The sequence below is a fragment of the Crocuta crocuta genome, unplaced genomic scaffold (assembly GCF_008692635.1).
Source record: "Crocuta crocuta isolate KB4526 unplaced genomic scaffold, BGI_CrCroc_1.0 scaffold269, whole genome shotgun sequence".
NCBI lineage: Eukaryota > Metazoa > Chordata > Mammalia > Carnivora > Hyaenidae > Crocuta > Crocuta crocuta.
The window spans coordinates 508,014-529,307 of NW_027533257.1; the positions used below are offsets into that span (position 1 = coordinate 508,014).

Consider the following 21,294-nt stretch of genomic DNA (forward strand, 5'->3'; position numbering starts at 1 on the left):
GAACATGGAATCAGGCAGTGGTTGAAGTGCAATTTAAACCTGTTTCCAGAGAAAAGATATGAGCAAAACATTATTGTACAGGTTCAGGATGGCAGAAGAAGATTAGTAGAAAAGGGCAACAGCTAGTTCCTGAGCACTGGTCCTGTGGGGCTGTTTACAGAGAATTCTGGTCTTGAAACTCTAAGTCCTAAATGTAGGGGTGAAAACTTTGGCCTGATGTCTCCCCTCCATCACACATAGCCCAAATTCAGCCTGACTTTTTCAAAATCTTCATTTGGCATCAGTACCCTTCAACAAGAGCATAGGTATAGGTCTTGCTAATGCGATTCAACTTCCAGCTTTATATCAAGAGTGGAAGCGATATAGATAACATGAAGTATAAGAGCCCAGGCATCCACTAGCCCAAAAGAAACCACATTAAAAGAAAAAAAAAGGCTAAAGAAACTTTGGAGTCTATAATAACATGTCAATCCTCCAACTCAACCTTTCCAACTTTCAAAAAAAGGGACGATTTTTTTGATAGTTTATTGTCAAGTTGGCTTCCATATAACCCCCAGTACTCATCCCCACAAATGCCCTCCTCCTTGCCCATCACCCCCTTCCCCCCCACCCCCATCATCCTCAGTTTGTTCTCAGCATTCAAGAGTCTCTCATGGTTTACCTCCCTCCCTGCCCCCCACTATTTTCCCCCCTTTTTCTCCCCCATGGTCCTCCGTTAGCTTCCTCCTAATCCACCTATAGGTGTAAACATATGATATTTGTCCTTCTCTGCCTGACTTATTTCACTCAGCATAACACCCTCAAGGTCCATCCATGTTGCTACACATGGCCAGATTTCATTCTTTCTCATTGCCATGTAGTATTCCGTCGTATAGATAAACCACATCTTCTTGATCCATTTGTCAGTTGATGGACACTTAGGCTCTTTCCATGTTTTGGCTATTGTTGAAAGTGCTTCTATGAACATTGGGGTACATGTGCTCCTATGCATCAGCACTCCTGTATCCCTTGGGTAAATTCCTAGCAGTGCGATTGCTGGGTCATAGGGGAGTTCTATTGTTAATTTTTTGAGGAACCTCCACACTGTTTTCCAGAGGGGCTGCACTAGTTTACATTCCACCAAGAGTGTAGGAGGGTACCCGTTTCTCCATGTAAAGGGGACAATTTTTCAATCAATACTGTATATCAGGGATTGAAAAGCATTTTAGTAAAGGGCCAGACAGCAAACATTTTAGGCTTTCTGGACCTTGTGCCCTCTATTATAACTATTCCACTCCACCATTAATACTACTTAAATGAATGAGCATAGCCATGTTTCAATAAAAATTTTATTTATGACACTGAAAAATTTATTTAATATAATTTACACATGCATAGAATATTAATCTTTTTTGACTGTTTTTATTCACTAAAAATTATTTTTAAAATATTAGCTTGAGGGGTCCCTGGGTGGCTCCGTTGGTTAAGCATCTGACTTCGGCTCAGGCCATGATCTCAAGGTTGGTGGGTTTGAGCACCTCATTGGGCTCTGTGCTAACAGCTAGCTCAGAGCCTGGAGCCTGTTTCAGATTCTGTGTCTCCCTTTCTCTCTCTGACCCTCCCCTGTTTATGCTGTCTCTCTCTCTCAGAAAAAAACAATTTTAAAAAATATTAGCTTGAAAAGCTGTGCAAAAATAAGTGACTAATGCGGTTTGGCCTAAGGCCACAGAGAACTGACCCTTATATATTGATTCACTCAATCCAGAGGTAGAATTGCTTCCAGTCATCTACTACTCTTGGATATAGAGGTTTGGATAAGTGTATGATGCTTTAAGATAATTGAAGGCATGTCTTCCTTTTGTGGGAACAGAGAAGAAAGTAATAGGGTGCACTTAAATGCCAGCATATGGAGGTCTCTGATGGCCAATTCCACATACAGCTGTTCACCTCCGCTGCATTATTGTTGAAATTTGAAAAAGCCATCCTCTCTGAGCAGTTATAATGATACCATTTCTGGACAAAGAAAGTAGGAAAAGGAGTCCCTGTAGACTAATAAAGATAGAAATGGACTCTGGGTAGATCCACTGTGCCCTTTTCCTGTAAGTTGCCCTTCATGCCTGGATCACCATGTTTGACATGTAAGGGAAAGGCAAAATTTCAGATCCTTCTTGCCCTTTTCCCACATACTCAGGAGATCTCCAACAATACTCTCACAAATCATCTTTGTTCTCTCAAATGGATTTGTTCAATTTCCTTAGAAAATAATGTTACTGTTTGGTATATAAGCCTCTTCATGCAGTTTTGGGGGTTTGGGGTAGAGGGTGAAGGTGGATGGGACCTACTCCATCAAGCTTTATGAGTACAGTTATCAGTAGCAGTTTTCTGCCTGATTTTCTTCCCCATCAATCTGTTTATACCTCTCATTGAGTGGCAGCTTCCCTCATTTTTATCTTACTTATAGAAACAAAGTTCTTTTTTCTTTTCTTTTCATTTTAGAGAGAGTAGGGGAGGAAAGGGGTTTGTCATCTTCACCATAGAATGAGAATTTTCTTTTTGAAGTTATCAAACTGATTACAATGCAAGCAGGTTGGACCACCTTGAGAACATTGCTTAAGTGGATATGGATCCTGTCTATCTTTCTGTGCCTCTATCTTACCCAGAGCATAGGTTAGAATTTTGTCTAGACTGTCAGCTTCACCATTCATTTAGCTGTGAGAGATTGTATACGATTCAAAGTAATTTATATTATCCTATTTAAATCTCACAAATAAAGTTGATAGTATTTGTTATTCTCCCCATTCACAGATGAGGAAATTAAAGTTTGTCAAGTTTGGCTAATTTAAATAAGATGCTGATGGTTAGTGTAGCACATTACAGTGTCCTATCATTACACTACATGATTATTTTACCTTATTACTATGTTATAAGTCTCAAATAGGAAATAAAGGCAGAGTGTCTGGTACATGGTACTCAACAAACAAATGGTAGCCTTTTTAAAAGAATTTTTTAAGCCTAAAACATGAAACTTTTACATGGCCTTAGCTATTGCTTTTTTCCTACTTACTCTTCCATCTTCTGACTACTTGACTAAACCCTATGCCTGCTCCAAGATCATTCCTTCCCTAAAGGCTGTTTGAACTAGTCTGAGCTCTATATTTCTTCATTCCCCCAATGATCATATTTTCTTTAATCTTAGGGTAGTGTTCGTTGTTACTTTTTTTAAAAATAAAGAAAATGTGATTAATATGTGTGTGTGTGTGTGTTGTGTGTATGTAAACACACACAACACACACACACACACAATGGAATATTCCTTCCATATAAAGATGAATGAAATCTTGTCATTTGCAATGACATGGATGAAGCTAGATAGTATTATGCTAAGTGAAATAAATCAGAGAAACACAAATACCATATGATTTAACTCATATGTGAAATTTAAGAAACAAAACAAATGATGGCAGAAGGGAGAGAAAGAGAGAGGCAAACCAAGAAAAAGACTTAACCATAGAGAACAAATGGTTATCAGAGGAGAGGTGAGTGGGGAGATTGGTTAAGTAAGTGATGGGGATTAAGAAGGGCACTTGTGATGAGCACTGAGTGTTGTATATAAGTGTGAGGCACTAAACTGTACACCTGAAAGTAATATTTCACTTATGTTAACTAACTGGAATTTAAGTAAAAACAAAGCATGAAGGACAGTTTGGTATGGAACAACAATACTAAACACTCAAAACTAAATATGACCAGAGAGAACATTAATGCTGATTAATAAAATTCTTTGAATGCTTGATTTTTACATAAAGATCCAAATCAATTTTCCTTATTCAGCAGAACCAGTTTTATCTAAATTCTCACCTTAATTAATGGGACTCCCTAAAAGAAGCCAGAAAGAATGAATGGTAATTAAATGCTAATTTTGCACAGTTAAAATTACTGCAAATTACATGCAAATTGGAAAACACAATCAGTAAAGGATCTTTCTCTGTGAAATTCCTGGTGCCATTGTCTAAGTTTATTTTATATTATATTCAGAGAGCATAGTCAGGACTTTGGGCTGAGAGCAGCTTGTCTTTTCAAGGACTTGGAGTTTACTATTGTCAGGGCCAATAGTAGGCTTGGTTGATAAAAAGCTTGAATTAATAATAATAGTGAGAAAAGAGAGAAGGAAACGAATATAAAGATGTTTAGAGGAAGAATTCTAACATTTGCTGGTCAAATGAACAAAAGCAAAGTCTCTAAAAGACAGGTCATGAAATGTGGGTTCTGTAGATGGAAACAAGTCGCCTTAATTTAAACAGTTTCAAAAAGCAATGATTACTACCAGGGAGAGAATTGAGCCCGGTAAAAGTGATGCAAATTTTGTATTTAAACATTTTCATTCAATATCGCTGCAACTTCTATGCTGATGTAGCCAATTTTAGTGATTATGAGGCTCTTGGAGACAAGTCTTCATTTTATCAAATATAGGTCTCTCTTGCTGTTTCCTCTTTTCCTCAGAGGTTATGAAGTATCAAGTACTGAGCAATAATTGGGTATTAGTTATTTTCCATCTGTCCTTCCAGATCAGCACCTGACCCCACTCTGCTCTAGGTGCTAGGATCTTGACTCTGGGTGCTAGGAGTCTGTAGACTCTTCACATAATCTCCCTTGCCCTCTGTTCCACCATTCGAGGTATCAATGGGAGATTGGATGGGAGATTGGATGGGAGGAGAATGAAGTCAGAGTATGTATTTCACCCTCCCATTTATTAGGCTGTGGTTTGGCAGTGGCTGTGTTCCTCTACCTAGAGCCACAGCTCCTATTTTTTGCAGACCCTCTACTACCATTACAGCTCTTGATGGTGTCCTGTATAGCAACATCTTTTTCTTTTTTTTTCTTTTACAAATAGTTTATTGTCAAGTTGGTTTCCATATAACCCCCAGTGCTCATCCCCACAAGTGCCCTCCTCAATGCTCATCTCCTCCCTCCCCCCCACACCCATCAGTCCTCAGTTTGTTCTCAGCATTCAAGAGTCTCTCATGATTTGCCTCTCTCCCTCTCCCCCACTATTCCCCCCCTTCTTCTCCCTTATAGCCAAAACATGGAAAGAGCCTAAGTGTCCATCAATGGATGAATGGATCAAGAAGATGTGGTTTATCTATACAATGGAATACTACATGGCAATGAGAAAGAATGAAATCTGGCCATGTGTAGCAACATGGATGGACCTTGAGGGTGTTATGCTGAGTGAAATAAGTCAGGCAGAGAAGGACATATACCATATGTTAGCACGTATAGGAGGATTAGTAGCAACATCTTTTTCCCCCTCCAGATTAGAAATGGCAACAGCTTCTGGCTCTTGGAGTTCCTAATGCTTCCTCTTCCCTGGTTGGTTCCTATAACCCTCCCCACAATTCTGTAAACAGTTCCTTTATTAAACTGGTTCAGTTATCAATTCAATGGGTACAGCAAGGGTAATGATTAATAAAATGATTCATATTTTTGAAGCAGTATTAAATCACTATTTTTTTTTCTTGATTAAATCTAAAGGTAATGGATTCTGTTTTTTAAAGTCCCTGTTGGCACTTTTTGTGGGTTCACTCTATTTTCTTCTTCTGAAATATTTCTCCAACCCTCTCCACTTCCCCCAGTGAGGGCTTCTGGACCAAATATAGTCACATTTATGATCTTACACCCCTTTCTATATATACACTTTGTGCTGGCATTTATTGGCTTTTGTTATAATTAATCATTTATATGTCTCCCACTTCTCCAGAAAAGTTCCCTGCCTTATGTATCATTGTATTTCCAGACTTTGAATGGTGACTAGAGAAACTGGAACTCTATAAATGCTTAGCAAAAGAGTTGATATCTGGCAATGAGTTCCCCAAGAGAGGACATAGCTCTGTGGCTAGGATAGGTGGATCATCTTATCATCATATAACATAGTGGTTATGAACATCATCTTTTTGGCTAGACTACTTTCTTTAGATCTGGTTTCCACCATTTGCACGAGTAAGTGACCTTGAAGATAACCTCTCTGTGCCACAGTTTCTTTAAGTATAAAATGGTGGTAATACCCTACTTATTTAATAAGACTGGTGTATGACTTAAAAGAGTTAAAATATATAAAGGGCTTAGGACAATGTCTGGTACATAACAAGGTTAGATAAATATTTTCTACTAATTTTTCTGGATCTTATATAATATGTGACAGAGGAGGAAGGAATTAAAATATCAAATTTATGGTAAACAAAGAGGATATTTCAGAGTTAATTGCAAACTAGACATAAATACATCATCACAATCTTAGTTCCTCCATTATGATTCTTAAAAACACATAAAATTGATAATGTGGAATTGTCGGTCAAAAATTTAGTCTATTGTAAGTTTTCTTAGAATACAGCAGAAGACCTTATCTTTTTCTTGGGCAGTGATCACAAGCCCCAAGATAACAGCCTTTTAAAATGACTTCTATAGACATTCAATTTCACAAAGCATTGTGTTATGATAATTAGTAGAGTTTTTATGTGACAGTCTTCCTTTTTTTCTGAGTATTTGGGAGACATCACACTTTGGTTTCCTGATTGTAGATAATATTCACTAATTTTTCAGGGACTTTTAAGAAATTAAAATAGGAACATGGACAAGAATTCTGGATGCAAAATTCATCAGCTTTAATCATATTATTCTAACACATTTTTCTATCATTAATGGTTAGTAGCAAAAATTTTGATGTCAGACTTTTGGGATTGAAATCTGTTTCTTTTACTAGCTATATGACCTTGGACCGATTATGTAAACTCATTTATTTTTAATTAATTAATTATTTAGTTAGTTAGTTAGTTAGAAACTGTTTTCCATCAGCCTTATTTCCATTTTGTTTGTCTTTGTGGAAGGGCAGCTTACGACCACTCAGTGGTTGTTCCTGTCCATTCAGTGGCCTGAGCAGGGGGAGCTGAAGACCAGTTTTCAGTGGCAGGCTGAGGACTCTAGTCTTTAGTGGGGAACTCCTGAGTAGGTCCAGAGGGCACCTATATGCCTTCAGACCAGTCCACGACTTCAGAATGAGTAACAGTGAACTCAGGAGCTAGAACAGTCCATTTACCCTGAAATTCCTCCTTGGTCACAGCCTTTTCAGCAGTGGCCTACTCTTCCTTTTCAATCTCTTCAGGTTCTCTGCAGAAGTAGAGATCAGGCATGAACCCCCATGGGTGCTTACAGAAAATGATGCCACAAACATGCAGAATTTTCCAGGTCGGCATCCACCACATCAGACCCACTGAGTGAACTCTCTTGTTGCAAGGGATGGCAATGTGCATATAACTCAGAGAGTTTGTGTTACGCAAAGCAGGTAAGCGGGTGAACATATGATGCTTATGAGAAGCTAGTGATCAGCTCTGGGATCAGTAACCGCCAGAAGCCTTGGCTCCTGGAAGGCTACCTGGATCTGGTTAGTGAAGTTTCCAGGAGTGAAGTGACCAGTAATAGGAGTGGCTCCAGTAGCAGCTGCAAACTTCAGCACAGGTCACGGGCCAGTATTCCTGGATGATAGGACACTGATGTCGGCTCTGTTTTCAGTGGCAACAATGGCACAGGCTACCAGCAGAAACTTCTCCCAGGCTCTCTTCAGATTTACGATGTAGAGGCATCACTTTTCCTTTTGTAGATGTACTGTTTCATTTGGAAGTCAAGGTTGGCACCACCTAAGTGGACTCTTGCTACAAGGAATTTGAGAACATCTTTCTTCCTTTGTAGGAGGGGCTCTGGACATTGTAAAAATTTCACTTTAAATTATGACATGAACACAAAAAGCTGTATGGATCCCTCCCTGGGTAGGGCCGAAGGTGTAAATTCTGTTTTAATTCCTTTATATGTAAAATGGAAATAATGGTATCTACTTCACAGGGCTGTTACAGGAATTAAGTGAGGTAATCGTATAAAGCTCTTAGAAAAGGGCCTGGTAGAAATTAAATGCTCAAATTTTTACATACTATTGTTGTTGTTTTTTAAAATAGACTTTGAGATAGTTTCACACCAATTGTTGACTTGAAAGAGTAAGGACAGCCCATCAATGAAAAATAAATGTAGTGGGGTTTTTTTTGTTTTGTTTTCTTTTTTGTAGTAGTGTTTAAAGGTAATACGTGCTTTAAACAAGACTAAAGGGTTACTTTATCTTTTCTTTCAGGGTGCCTGAAAATGTGATTTAGATCTACCTAATGGATCAACATTCTCCCTAACAATACCTGAAGGAATTATTTTAACTCTGGGCATTAAGACCACAGAAGGATTAATAGCAAAGAAATCAGGTCTCTCAAGAAAATGCTCCATAGTTAGTTATTTGATGGCAATAAAATATCCATTTTTAGTTCAATGAACAGGTTATATGTATGTATAAACACACATGCGCACACACACACACATACACACACAAGTAGAACCTAACCAGGAGTGCCTCAGTTAACGATATGAATCTAGTTCCTCCTCCTTATTCATTGAACTATTCCTATTCTGCCCTCAACTCTATCATGCAGATATTTATACCCATATTGTTCGCGATTATTCCTGTGTTGTTTTTTTTTTTAAAGTAGGCTCCATATTGAGCAAGGGTGTTGGAGTCCAGTGTGAGGCTCCAACTCATGACTCTGAGATCGAGACCTGAGCTGAGACCAAGAGTCAGACACTTAACTGATTGAGCCACCCAGGCACCCTGGTCACAGTTATTTCTGATTTCAATGTTAGAGCTTATAGATTTATTGTAGATTTCTCTGAGACTGTTCAAATTTCACTGTAGAATTTCACCAGTTGGTCTTATGGCGCTGTTGGGATTCTGTTATGTATAACTGTTACTATGCAAAACTCTGTCACTTACTAACCTGGTGCCCCCTTAGGCAAGTGTGTCTCCATCCCCTACCTCTAAAATAAAGTTAATAATGGTACTTAACTTACAACGTTGAAAAAATTAACATTGTTAAAATTTTACAATTTTAATATAGCACGTAGTAAGCATTATATCAATATTTTAGGTAAAAAAAGCAAAACAAAATTGTGTTAGATGGAGTATAGACCCTAAAATAGTTGATGATGGAGAAGTGACAGTGAGTCTTTGAATTTGGGAGGTGACTTGAGGTTCTTTTGGTTTGTAAGGTACCAAACTGAAGGTCTTTAGTGCAGGAGGAGCTACACTGGTTGATTGAAGGGACATAAAAATGACCTTAATATATAGGAAAGTAGATTCTGAACTAGTGGTATAGATGAAGGAAGCATTTTATAAGCGATGTAGACAATGCCCTAAAAAAAGTGGTCCTCATGTACTTTCAGGGCCAAAGACTCTACACAGTGCCAGGAACTTTAAGAAAGGAATTAGAAACCAAACAAAAAACCTGGGAAAGTGTTCCAGAAATGCAATCAGGTGTTTTGTGCTGCTCTAGGCTCTATTGTAAAGATCCTGGGCAAATTATTTAAGGTCACTGAGTCTTGGTTGCTTCATTTGCCAAATATGTGTGTGTTATTACATGTTTACATCGTAAGATTGTTGTGAGGATTGCATGAGAGTGAGTGTTAGCGTACTGTGTTCACTATAAAATAAACTAACATATGTTGTTACTATTCTTGTTAATAAAGAAGACCTGATGTTGCCATTTTATCCAACAGTGATGATTCATTTCCTCAAATTCTTAGTATACTTTGACATCCCTAGGGGAAAATGAAACCAAACTCAAGAAGATATTAAATATTAGGGAAAGACTCTCCCTCCTTCTACTACTTCCATTACCAGCCTCTGAAATAAAACAGAAGAAAAAATTTAAATTAAACGTGTAAATTTAGCTTTTGGAGACTAAAACATAAGAAAAAATGTAAATAATATCTCCAAACTTGTTCCAAACTTGTAACCTTACCTACAAGTACAGTAATAAGACCTGATGAATTTGTTTAAACTGCTAACAATGTAAATCTTTTCCTAACTCTATGTTACAGCTTTGGTTATTAAAGTCCATAGTTTGCCTAACTTGATATGACACGAGCAGTTCTTTTTATTTATCCCAAATCTTTCAATAGCCTATCAGTTATTTTTTAAAAATTTTAGGTTTGGAAAAAATAAATTCCACATCTCTTTTTAAAAAAATTTTTATGTCTTTATTTTATTTTGAGAGACAGAGACAGAGAGCAAGCAGGGGAGGGGCAGAGAGAGAGGGAGACACAGAATCTGAAGCAGGTTCCAGGCTCTGAGCTGTCAGCACAGAGCCCAAGTCGGGGCTCGAACCCACGGACTGTGAGATCATGACCTGAGCCGAAGTCGGACGTTTAACCGACTGAGCCTCCCAGGCGCCCCTCCACATCTCTCTTTCATTTTATGTTTCACCAATTTCTATTGCTAAAGAAGTAGAACAATTTATTGGATTTGATTATGGGAAAGGGGCTTCTTATGGGAAATATTGGAGAGGAAAATAAGGCATAGCTTGTCAAAGAGAAAGGGAAAACATTTCATCCTTAAAAATGGGTTCTTGCAAAATATTCTAGAGGTGAACAGTTATGGAATATTTTCATGGTCAGGCACTTTTCTAACAGCTTGAAAGATTTAACTCCTTGACTTCTCCTATGGTCTCATGAGGTCAGTCTGTTATCATCTGTGAGTGAAGAGCTTTTATTCTTTTCAATCTATTTACCTTTTATTATTATTTTAAATTTTACTTCCTTAGCAATAACCTTCATTACAATGTTGAATAGAAGTGGAAAGAGCTGATGTTTGTATCTTCTTCCTGATCTTAGGGGAAATCTTCATTTTTCAGCACTAAGTATGATGTTAGCTGTAGATTTTTTGTAGATGATCTTCATCATGTTGAAAATATTTCCTTCTATTCTTCGTTTGATGAGAGTTTTGGACAGAATAGATGTTCAATTTTGTCAAATTCTTTTTCTCTCTGTATTGAGATGATTATGTCTTTTTCTTTTTAAATCTTTTAGTATAGTCAGTGTATCCATTCAGAGTTCATCCCGAGAAGCATAATCAGTATGTGGTTTTATAAGGGACTTATTATAGGGATTTGACCTTATCCATTTTGGCATCTAGTTAAGCAGTCTCTGTAGTCCTTCTGTGCAATGTTGAAGTTTGATGTCTGCAGGGCAGGCAGTTAGGAAGGAGAGGTAGATGTGGAGTAGACTTGGGAGAACAAGTGTGAACTGTGACATACAAGCATGAGCTGGAAGCTATGAGGACACATTGAAACTCATGGCAGCTTTTGTTGCGACTAAGCTTGGTGGCATGGGTTCTTGGAGGGAAGAGTTGGTGTCCTTCATTAGGGAGCTAAACACATACCTTACCCAGGAGGAAAGGGAGTGAAAGGAGAGGCAGATAAAAGTGCAGCACTGGCAGTCCTAGCTGCTGCCTCAGACCAGCGAGATGAGTCGGCAGATAAGCAACACTGTGTCTGAGCTACAAAATAGCTACTGTTTCCATTTTTTACCTTGCAATCTTCAGGCAAGAATCCCCCTTGAGGTCCACTGTAGCCAAAAATATACAAGGATAGGAATTCTCAGAAATAGACAGGTGACTCAAGCAACACGGGTTTGAACTGTGCAGGTTCACTTATAAACTTATATGTGATTCTTTAAAATTTAATTTAAATCCAAGTTAGTTAACATATAGTGTAATAATGGTTTCAGGAGTAGAATTTAGTGAATCACCACTTACATACAACACCCAGTGCTCATCCCAACAAGTGTCCCTTAGTTAGTACCCATCACCCATTTAGCCCATCCTCCACTCCTCTCCCCTCCAGTAACCCTTAGTTTGTTCTCTACACTTAAGAATGAAGTCTTGCCATTTGCAACAATATGGATGAAACTGGAGGATATTATGCTACGTGAAATAAGTCAGTCAGAGAAAGACAGATATCATATGTTTTCACTCATATGTGAAACTAGAGAAACTTAATGGAGACCATGAGGGAAGGGAAGGGGGAAAAATAATATCAAACAGAGAGGGAGGCAAAACCATAAGAGACTCATAAGAGACATACAGAGAACAAACTGAGGGTTGATGGGGGAGAGGGAGGGGAGAGAGGAAACGGGTGATGGGCACTGGAGGGCACTTGTTGGGATGAGCACTGGGTGTTGTATATAAGCAATGAATCACAGGGATCTACCCCCAAAACCAAGAGCACACTGTATATACACTGTATGTTAGCTAACCTGACAATAAATTAAGGGGGGAAAAAAAGGGTCTTTATGGTTTGCCTCCTCTCTGTTTTTATCTTATTTTCCCTTCCCTTCCCCTTTGTTTGTCTATTTCGTATCTTAAATCCCACATATGAGTGACATCATATGGTAATTGTCTTTCTCTGGCTGACTTAGTTCCCTTAGCATTATACATTCTAGTTCCTTCTACACTGTTATAATGGCAAATTTTCATATTTTTTGATCACCGAGTAATATTCCATTGTATATTTATATATATATACTACATCTTCTTCTTTTTTAAATATTGTTTGTTTGTTTATTTATTTATTTTTGCAAAAGAGAGAGAGAGAGCACCAAAGATGAACAGAGGGGCAGAAAGAGAGGGAGACTACAGTGTGAGCACAGAGCCCAATGTGGGGCTGGAACTCAACTGTGAGATCATGACCTGAGCCAAAGTCAGATGCTTAATTGACTGAGCCACCCAGGCACCCGCATATACCACATCTTTTTTATGCATTCATCAGTTGATGGACATTTGGGCTTTTTCCATAATTTGACTACTGTCGATATACAGCTATAAACACTGGAGTGCATGTGCCGCCTTGAATCAGCACTTTGGTATCCTTTGGATAAACACCTAGTAGTGCAATTTCTGGGTCATAGGGTAGCTTATTTTTAAATTTTTGAGGAACCTCCATACTATTTTCTAGAGTGGCTGCACCAGTTTGCATTCCCACCAGCAGTGTAAGAGGATTCCCCTTTCTCCTCATCCCTGACAACATCTCTTGTTTCCTGAGTTGTTAATTTTAGCCATTCGGACAGGTGTGAAGTGATATCTATTGTAGTTTTGATTTGTATTTCCCTGATGATGAGGCATATTTTTGAGTTGACAATGACAGCCACAAGGCATTTATTTATACCTGCCTATCCCAGTCTTCATGGGACCAAATCAAAGGTGACTGGCACAGAGGTCTGCTGACCTTTGGGTACTGACCTTTGGGTACCACTGAAGCCATCAGCAGCCCTCAAGGGCCCAGTACCAGTCAGGGGTGGAGGGAGCCGTGTGCCGCTGGCACCCCTTTACCTCTCTTCCCTCCTCCCCAATGGGTTGCCCCAGCCCCACTGCCTCTGGAGGCTGGCTCACTCATGTGTGGCTGTAGCTCCTGATGGCCATGGGCAGGCAGTACGCTTCTAGGTTAATGGGGCAGCTGTAGTACACCTTGAGGACAGAGCTGCTACCAGTCTGAGGCACATCCCCATGCTGGGGCCAGGACTGCAGTTACCACTGCCCCTATGGTGGTGGTGGCTGGTAGTGGGGGTGCGGGGTAGTTCTTGGATGCTTTTCAATAAATATTCATATAGAACTGTAAATGTATTTCCTCTTCCTTATGATTTTCTGAATAACATTTTCTTTTCTCTAGCTTACTTTATGGTGAGAATATAGTATATAATACATAAAACATACAAAATATGTATTGAGAGTTTATGTTATTGGCAAGCCTTCTAAGCAACAATAGGCTATTAGTAGTTACATCTGGGGAGTGTGGTCACTGCCCAATCTCCATATTGCTCAAGGGTCAACTGTTTTTCAGCCTAGCAAGACGACATATGACAAAGCCACCTCAGTGAATTACCTTGGTTGATTTTCAAATATTGAACAGACTTTGAAATCGTGGAACCAGTCCTCCTTGATCCCGATGTTTAATTACTTAATATAATATTCAACACAAATTTATTTTTAAAAAAATTATTTAAAATAACTTTAAAATAGTATAAAATAATTCCTAGAAGATTTTTTTCAAGAACTGATATTTCTTCCTTAGAGCAAAATTCACAGGTGAAGCAATTCACTGAAATTTCATTTGTGGAAAGATTTTTAGCTACAAAGTCAAATTCTTTAATAGATATAGAACTATCCTGATCATCTCATTTTTTTGAGTGAAATTTGATAGTTTGTCTTTCAAGGAATTTTTCCATTTCATATACATTAAATTTATTGGCATACTTTTCAGAATATTCTCTTAATAACCTTTAATATTTGTAGAGTAGGGATGTCATTTCTCTCATTTCAGATATTGGTGATTGATATTTTTGCAGTTCATTTTTTTCTCCATAATCTAGATTTTTCCAAGTTTATTATCTTTCCCCTATTTTTTGGATTTTACTTATTTTTCTCAACTTCTTCTTTGTTTTCTGTTTCACTGATTTTCACTCTGATTTTTATTGTTTCTCCTTTTCAGTGTCTGGTCTATCTTGGTAAATGTTTTTGAAAAGAATATATGTTTTGTTATTACTGGGCATACTGCTCTATAGTGTCAATTAGATTAGGGTGGTTGAAAGTGCTACTCAAATCTTCTCTGCTGTTACTAATGTTCTGCTGACCTGTTTATCAATTACAGAAAGGTGTGTGTTGAAATTGTCAACTGTATTTGTAGAATTTGTGTATTTCTCTTTACAGTTACCTCAGTTTTTGCATCATTTATTTGGAAGCTCTGATGTTAGGTACAGAAATGCTTAGACTGTTACATCTTAAAGAATTGATCTGTTTATCATCTTATGAAATTAATCTCTTTATCCCTATAATATTCTTGCTCTGAAATCTTCTTTGATGTAAATCAGCTTCTTTTGATTAGTATTAGCATGGTGTAACTTTTTCCATCTTTTTTTTAAACCTATCTGTGTCATTATATTTGAAGTTTCTTTTAGGCAAATTAGTTGGGTCTTGCTTTTTTTAAATATATTTATTTTTATTAAAATTTATTTATTTCTTTGAGAGAGACAGAGACAGTGCAAGAGGGGAAGGAGCAGAAAGAGAGAGAGACATTGAATCCCAAGCAGGCTCCACATTGTCAGCATGGAGCCAGACGCAGGACTTGAACTCACAAAATCATGAGATCATGACCTGAGCCTAAACCAAGAGTTAGACGCTTAACTGATTGAGCCACCCAGGCACTCTGAGTCTTACTTTTTAAATCCAATCTGGCAATCTCACTTAATTGGGTAATTAAGAACTAGTTGATTCTTGATATATGCAATAGTTGTTATATAAAGTCACCAGGATCACTGAATTAGTCAATAACCTAGGCACTGTTCCCTTGGGAAATATAAATTTCTCTCCTAGAGGCTATATCTTATTTGTTAGCCAATCAATATATAACCTTGTTTTATGCATGTTCTTGTTAGAGATACCTTACTGAATATATATTATTGATTCATTAACATTGAACTTTCATGTCCAGATGAAATTTGTCTAACACACTCATTGTCGTGGTAAGGTACAACCTTCTTATGATTAGGAACACTACATACCTCTTGAGGACTGTGCTTGGAGGTCATTTTAAATACCAAAATCACCAACCACAATCACAAAAAAAATGCAAAAATGTGGTACTAAGTAGACCACTAAAAGGACATTTGTTCACAGTAGGTGAGCTGAAACAAGAAGACAAGAATGTTGCCTGGTTTAACTTCATCTGAGAACTCGTATGTCTGACACTTAAATTTTTCTTTTTTTTTTTTTAATAGTTTATTGTCAAATTAGTTTNTGACACTTAAATTTTTCACTACTTTGCACAAATCCATAGATGACTGACTGGAAAAACACAGCAAATATTGATTTTGGGTGTCACAAATAAATGTTAGTGAGTAGACAAATTTTGAAATATAGAATCCACAAAGAATGAGGATTGACTTTACATTTAATGTGATTATTGATATAATAATAATTATATTATTTAATTATATTATTTTTATGTGTTGGTGGCTTTGGAATTCATAATTTATACCTTTAATATATAAACACCAATATTCATGTGATATTTTACAACTTCATACATAGTAAATGTATACTTTCATTTCTCTCTACTGGGCCTTTATGTTATCATTGTCATGAGTTTTATTTCTATGTATATCATAAAGCCCACAGTAAATTGCTATTATTTAATCCTTTAACAAATTGAAATATAAAAAAATTCTATCTACATAATTATCTTTTCTTATGTTCCTCATTCCTTTTCATGGACACAACTTTTTATCTGGTATCATTTTACTTCTCCTTTAACATTTCTTTGGCATAGATCAGCTGCTGATGAATCCTTCCAGATTTCCATGTTTGAAAGTATTTTCATTTCATGTTTGTTTTGAAAGATATTTTCCATGAGTAAAAATTCTAGATTGATGAAGTTTTTTTCTTTCTGTTCTTTAAAGATGTAACCCCATGGCTTTTTAACTTTATTGTTTCCATGAAGAAATTTGACATCAGTCTTAGCAACTTCTTTCTAGATATGTCTCCTGAGGCAAGAAAGACAAAAGCAAAAATAAACTATTGGGTCTTCATCAAAATAAAAAAGGTTCTACACAGCAAAGGAATAATCAACAAAACTAAAATGCAACCAACAGAATGGGGAAAATATTTGCAAATGATGTATTTGATAAAGGCTTAGTATCCACAATCTATAAAGAACTCATCAAACTCAACACCCAAAAAACAAATAATGCAACTAAAAATGGGAAGAATACATGAACAGATAATTTTTCCAAGGAAGACACAAATAGCCAACAGATATAATGAAAAGATGTTCAACATCGCTCATCATTAGGGAAATACAAATTGAAACCACAATATCACCTCATACCTGTCAGAATGGCAAATATCAACAACACAACAGGTGTTATCGAGGATGTGGAGAAAGGGGAACACTTGTGCACTCTTGGTGGGGATGCAAACTGATGCAGCCACTCTGGAAAACAGTATGGAGGTTCTTCAAAAAGTTAAAAATGGAACTACCCTATAACCTAGCAGTTGCGCTACTAGGTATTTCCCCAAAGAGTATAAAAGTACTAATTCAAAGAGGTACAAGCACCCTGATGTTTATGGCAGCATTATCTACAATAGCCAAATTATGGAAACAGCTCAAGTGTCTGTTGACTGGATAAAGAAGATGTGGTATTTACACACACACACACACACACACACACACACACACGGGAATGGGAATATTAGCCATAAAGAAAATGAAATCTTATCATTTACAGTGACGTGGATGGAGCTGGAGTATTATGATAAGTGAAATAAGTTAGAGAAAGACAAATATCATATGATTTCACTCATGTGTGGGATTTAAGAAGCAAAATTAATGAGCAAACAGAGAGAGAGAGAGAGAGAGAGAAACCAAGAAACAGACTTTTAACTATAGAGAAAAAACTGGTGATTACCAGAGGAGAGGTGGGTGGGGGATGGGTTAAATAGATGATGGGGATTAAGAAATGCCTTTGCTGTGATGAGTGCCATGTGTTGTATTAAAGTGTTGAATCACTATATTGTACGCCAGAAACTTATATTACACTGTATGTTAACTAACTGGGATTTAAGTGAAAACATAAATTTTTTAAAGTAATTTATTTTTCTTCTTCCGTGAGCCTATTTTCTCTGGCTGCTTTCAAGGTTTTTCTCCTTATTGTTGGTTTTAAGTGGTTTTATAATAATGTGCCTTGACTTAATTTTCATTATGTTTCTCTTTCTTGAGGTCATTGAGCTTCTTGGATCTCAGAGTTCATAATATTTATCAAATTTGGAAAATGTTTAGTCATTATTTATTCAATGCTTTTCCTCATTTTCTCTTTTGCATTTACATTTATTCATATATTAGGCTGCTTGATATTATCCCACAGCTCACTGATTCTTTTTATTCTTTTTTAGACATCTTTTACTCTCTGTGTTTCGTTTTGGATGGTGTCTACTGATATTTTCAAGTTCACTAGGTTTCTAATCTTCCATTCATCCCTGCAAGGGTATTTTTAATTTCAAATATTGAAGTTTTCAGCTCTAGAAATTCAATTTGAGTCTTTTGTATATTTTTGATGTCCCTTCTAAACATGTCCAATATTTTTAAATATATGAAATAGTTATATAACTTTTAATATTCTTACTTACTATTTCTGTCACTTGTAGAATTTATGGCTTTTTATACACTTTCTCCTTTATTGTCTTATTTTCCTTCTTCTTCCCATGACTGATAAGTTTTTACTGGATGCCAGACATTACAAATTTTACCTGTTGCATGCTGGATGCATTTATATTATTAGAGAAATGTTGAAGTTTGTTCTTAGATACAGTTCTTTGGAACTGTTTGATTATTTTACATCCTGCTTTTAAACTTTGTATCAGATCATAGGAAGCTTGGCAAAAGACTTCTGAGTATGCCATCTGATACCCTGTGAATTATATCACCTTCCACTCTGATTAATAGAAACAGGCTACTATTTCAGTTCTGATGTGTGTTCCAGAGATTATTTCCTCTAATCGTTTAGGTAGTTCTTTTCCCCAACCTTGGATAATTTCCTCACATGCAAGTGCTGATCAGAATCCAGCTGAAGACTAGAAGTAGACTGTCTTTAGATCTCAAGAGTGATTTTTCTACCAGCTCTATTTTCTCTGGTGTGCTTTCTTGCAAACTCTTGCCCAGGCTCTCAGTTCTATCTCCTCAACTTAGGAAGATGGTGAGATTCTCTGTCTGGGTTCCCCTTTCCTAAACTGTAGCCTGGAAATTTTCTGTGTGGCAAACTTGGGCAGTTTCAAAGTTCACTGTGTTTGTTCCCATTGTTCAGAGAACACTCTTCTTCATTGTCTGATTTCTAATGACTTGAGACCTATTTCCTTTTTTTAAAATAATTTACTGTCAAGTTGGTTTCCATATAACATGCAGTGCTCATCCCCATAAGTGCCCTCCTCCATGCCCATTACCCCCCTTTACCACCCTCCATTGCCATCAGTCCTCAGTTTGTTCTCAACATTCAAGAGTCTCTCATGGTTTGCCTCCCTCCCTCTCCCCAACTATTTCCCCCCATCTTCTCCCCCACAGTCCTCCGTTAAGTTCCTCCTAATCCTCCNACCAAGAGTGTAGGAAGGTGCCCGTTTCTACATCCTCGCCAGCATCTAGAGTCTTCTGATTTGCTCATTTTAGCCACTCTGACTGGCGTGAGGTGGTATCTCAGTGTGGTTTTGATTTGTATTTCCCTGATGAGGAGGGTTGCTGAACATCGTTTCATGTGTCTGTTGGCCATCTGGATGTCCTCTTTGGAGAAGTGTCTGTTCATGTCTTCTGCCCATTTCTTCACTGGATTGTTTGTTTTTCAACTGTGGAGTTTGGTGAGTTCCTTATAGATTTTGGATACTAGTCCTTTATCTGATATGTCATTTGCAACTATATTTTCCATTCCATCAGTTGCCTATTAGTTTTATGGATTGTTTCCTTTGCCGTGCAGAATCTTTTAATCTTGGGGGTGCCTGGGTGGCTTAGTCGGTTAAGAGTCCGACTTTCACTGAGGTCATGATCTCGCACTTCGTGGGTTCGAGCCCCGCGTCGGGCTCTGTGCTGACTGCCAGCTCAGAGCCTGGAGCTTATTTCAGAGTCTGTGTCTCCCTCTCTCTCTGACTCTCCCCTGCTCACTCTCTCTCTCTCTCTCTCTCTCTCTCTCCTAGAAATAAATAAAAATATTTTTTTAAAAAAAGAATCTTTTAATCTTGATGAGGTCCCAATAGTTCATTTTTGCTCTTGATTCTCTTGCCTTTGGGGATGTGTCAAGTAAGAAGTTGCTGCAGTTGAGGTCAAGGGGGTTGTTTCCTGCTTTCTCCTCTAGACTTGAGACCTATTTCTAATAGGTGGCTAAATCCTTTCCCCATTACTTTATTTTAACCAGAAGCAAAAGAAGTCTGGCATTAATTTACCAATTTTATTGGTTTTATGGCTTTGTTTGTCAATTGCTTATCATTAATTTTAATTTTATAGTTATACAGTACCTATAAATGTAAGGACTAAATCACAACTTTAGTGTTTTCGAGGAACAGAATATAATTATTGAAGCTACTTGTGGGATGAGGAAGCCGAGAGAAAGAATATCATTGTTCTTTATAAGGTGTCCATATATTATTAAAATTGTGAAATGCAGGTTCCGTTTGAAGCAGAATATGGTATCATGACCGTATATTTTTAAAATGACTCCTTTAATTAGTTGTCATGCTATTTGCCTCAGAAGGCCTTCCTACACTTTTTACTTCCGTGGCCCTTGTGGTCCAGACATAGACTTTTCTGTGTGGAGTATATTATCTATAAATGCTAGGATTTTTATTTATGGAGACTGAACATTAAAAGCACATGCCAGATTTAACACATTAGGTAATAAAAATTTGGGTATGGTTGATAGTACACTGAATTGGAACAACTTAGGTGTATAGTAAACCATGGATAGTAGGAAAGCAGAGAAACACCAGTAAAGACTTTACCCTTAAATTGTCCAATTCCTGATCTTCCATCTTTGGTAGATTGACATAGCCATGAAAAATGGGAGAAAGGTAGAGAAAATATTTATTCATCAGGATTCATAAAATTGTTATGGGAATTTCTTTCATTGATTCTGGCTTAGAACAAGATATCTACTTCCATTATATTGAAATATCCATGGAAGCATCAGCTATGTGTATCTTGTACCTTGTTTATTGCTGATTCCCAAGCTTAGAACAGTGTCCAGAACAAATGCTCAAGAAAAAGTATGTTGAATATTCTAGAAATCCTAGAAATATTATCAAATAAAATTTTCTCAGATGAAGGAAATCAAAAGTATCTCTGTCTTCTCTAATTATGTTTAATTTCCTAAGAAGCCAAGACTAGGTTAAGTGACATCGGTAAAAGACGCCAGGAGTAATTGGTAGACATAGTAACTGACTCTAGTTGGCATTGCTCCTTCCATTAATTATTGGAAGATCCAGGCTATAAGTTCCATGAGTAAACAAATTATATATCTTCTGTTTCTTCCTACATTCTCAGGGCCTTAGCATATGTGTGACATGTATATAATAGATTCTCAACACAAATAAAAGAATTATTATTTAAGATATGAGGTGACTATGAACCATCCTGTGATCCTGAAGGGAATCTGAGGGAGTTGTTCCTTGTCATCCATTATCAAAAGAGAAGAGTAGAATTCAGATACAGGATGGATGAATCCAAACATAGCTGTGGCATAACATAGGGAAGGACTATTTTTCACTTACTATATATGTATATAGTTTTTGTCCTACTCAACACTTGCTTCTACTTAATTTCATTCAGCGTGTTCTTCATCATCCTATCAATTCCTCCAAATATATTAAAATTT

At 37.2% G+C, this 21,294-nt stretch overlaps 1 pseudogene; it reads right to left on the minus strand.

The window, feature by feature from the left end:
- Positions 1 to 6,866: 6,866 nt before the first annotated feature.
- On the minus strand, positions 6,867 to 8,509 carry LOC144217048 (small ribosomal subunit protein uS2 pseudogene; annotated as a pseudogene).
- Between the last annotated feature and the right edge of the window lie 12,785 nt (positions 8,510 to 21,294).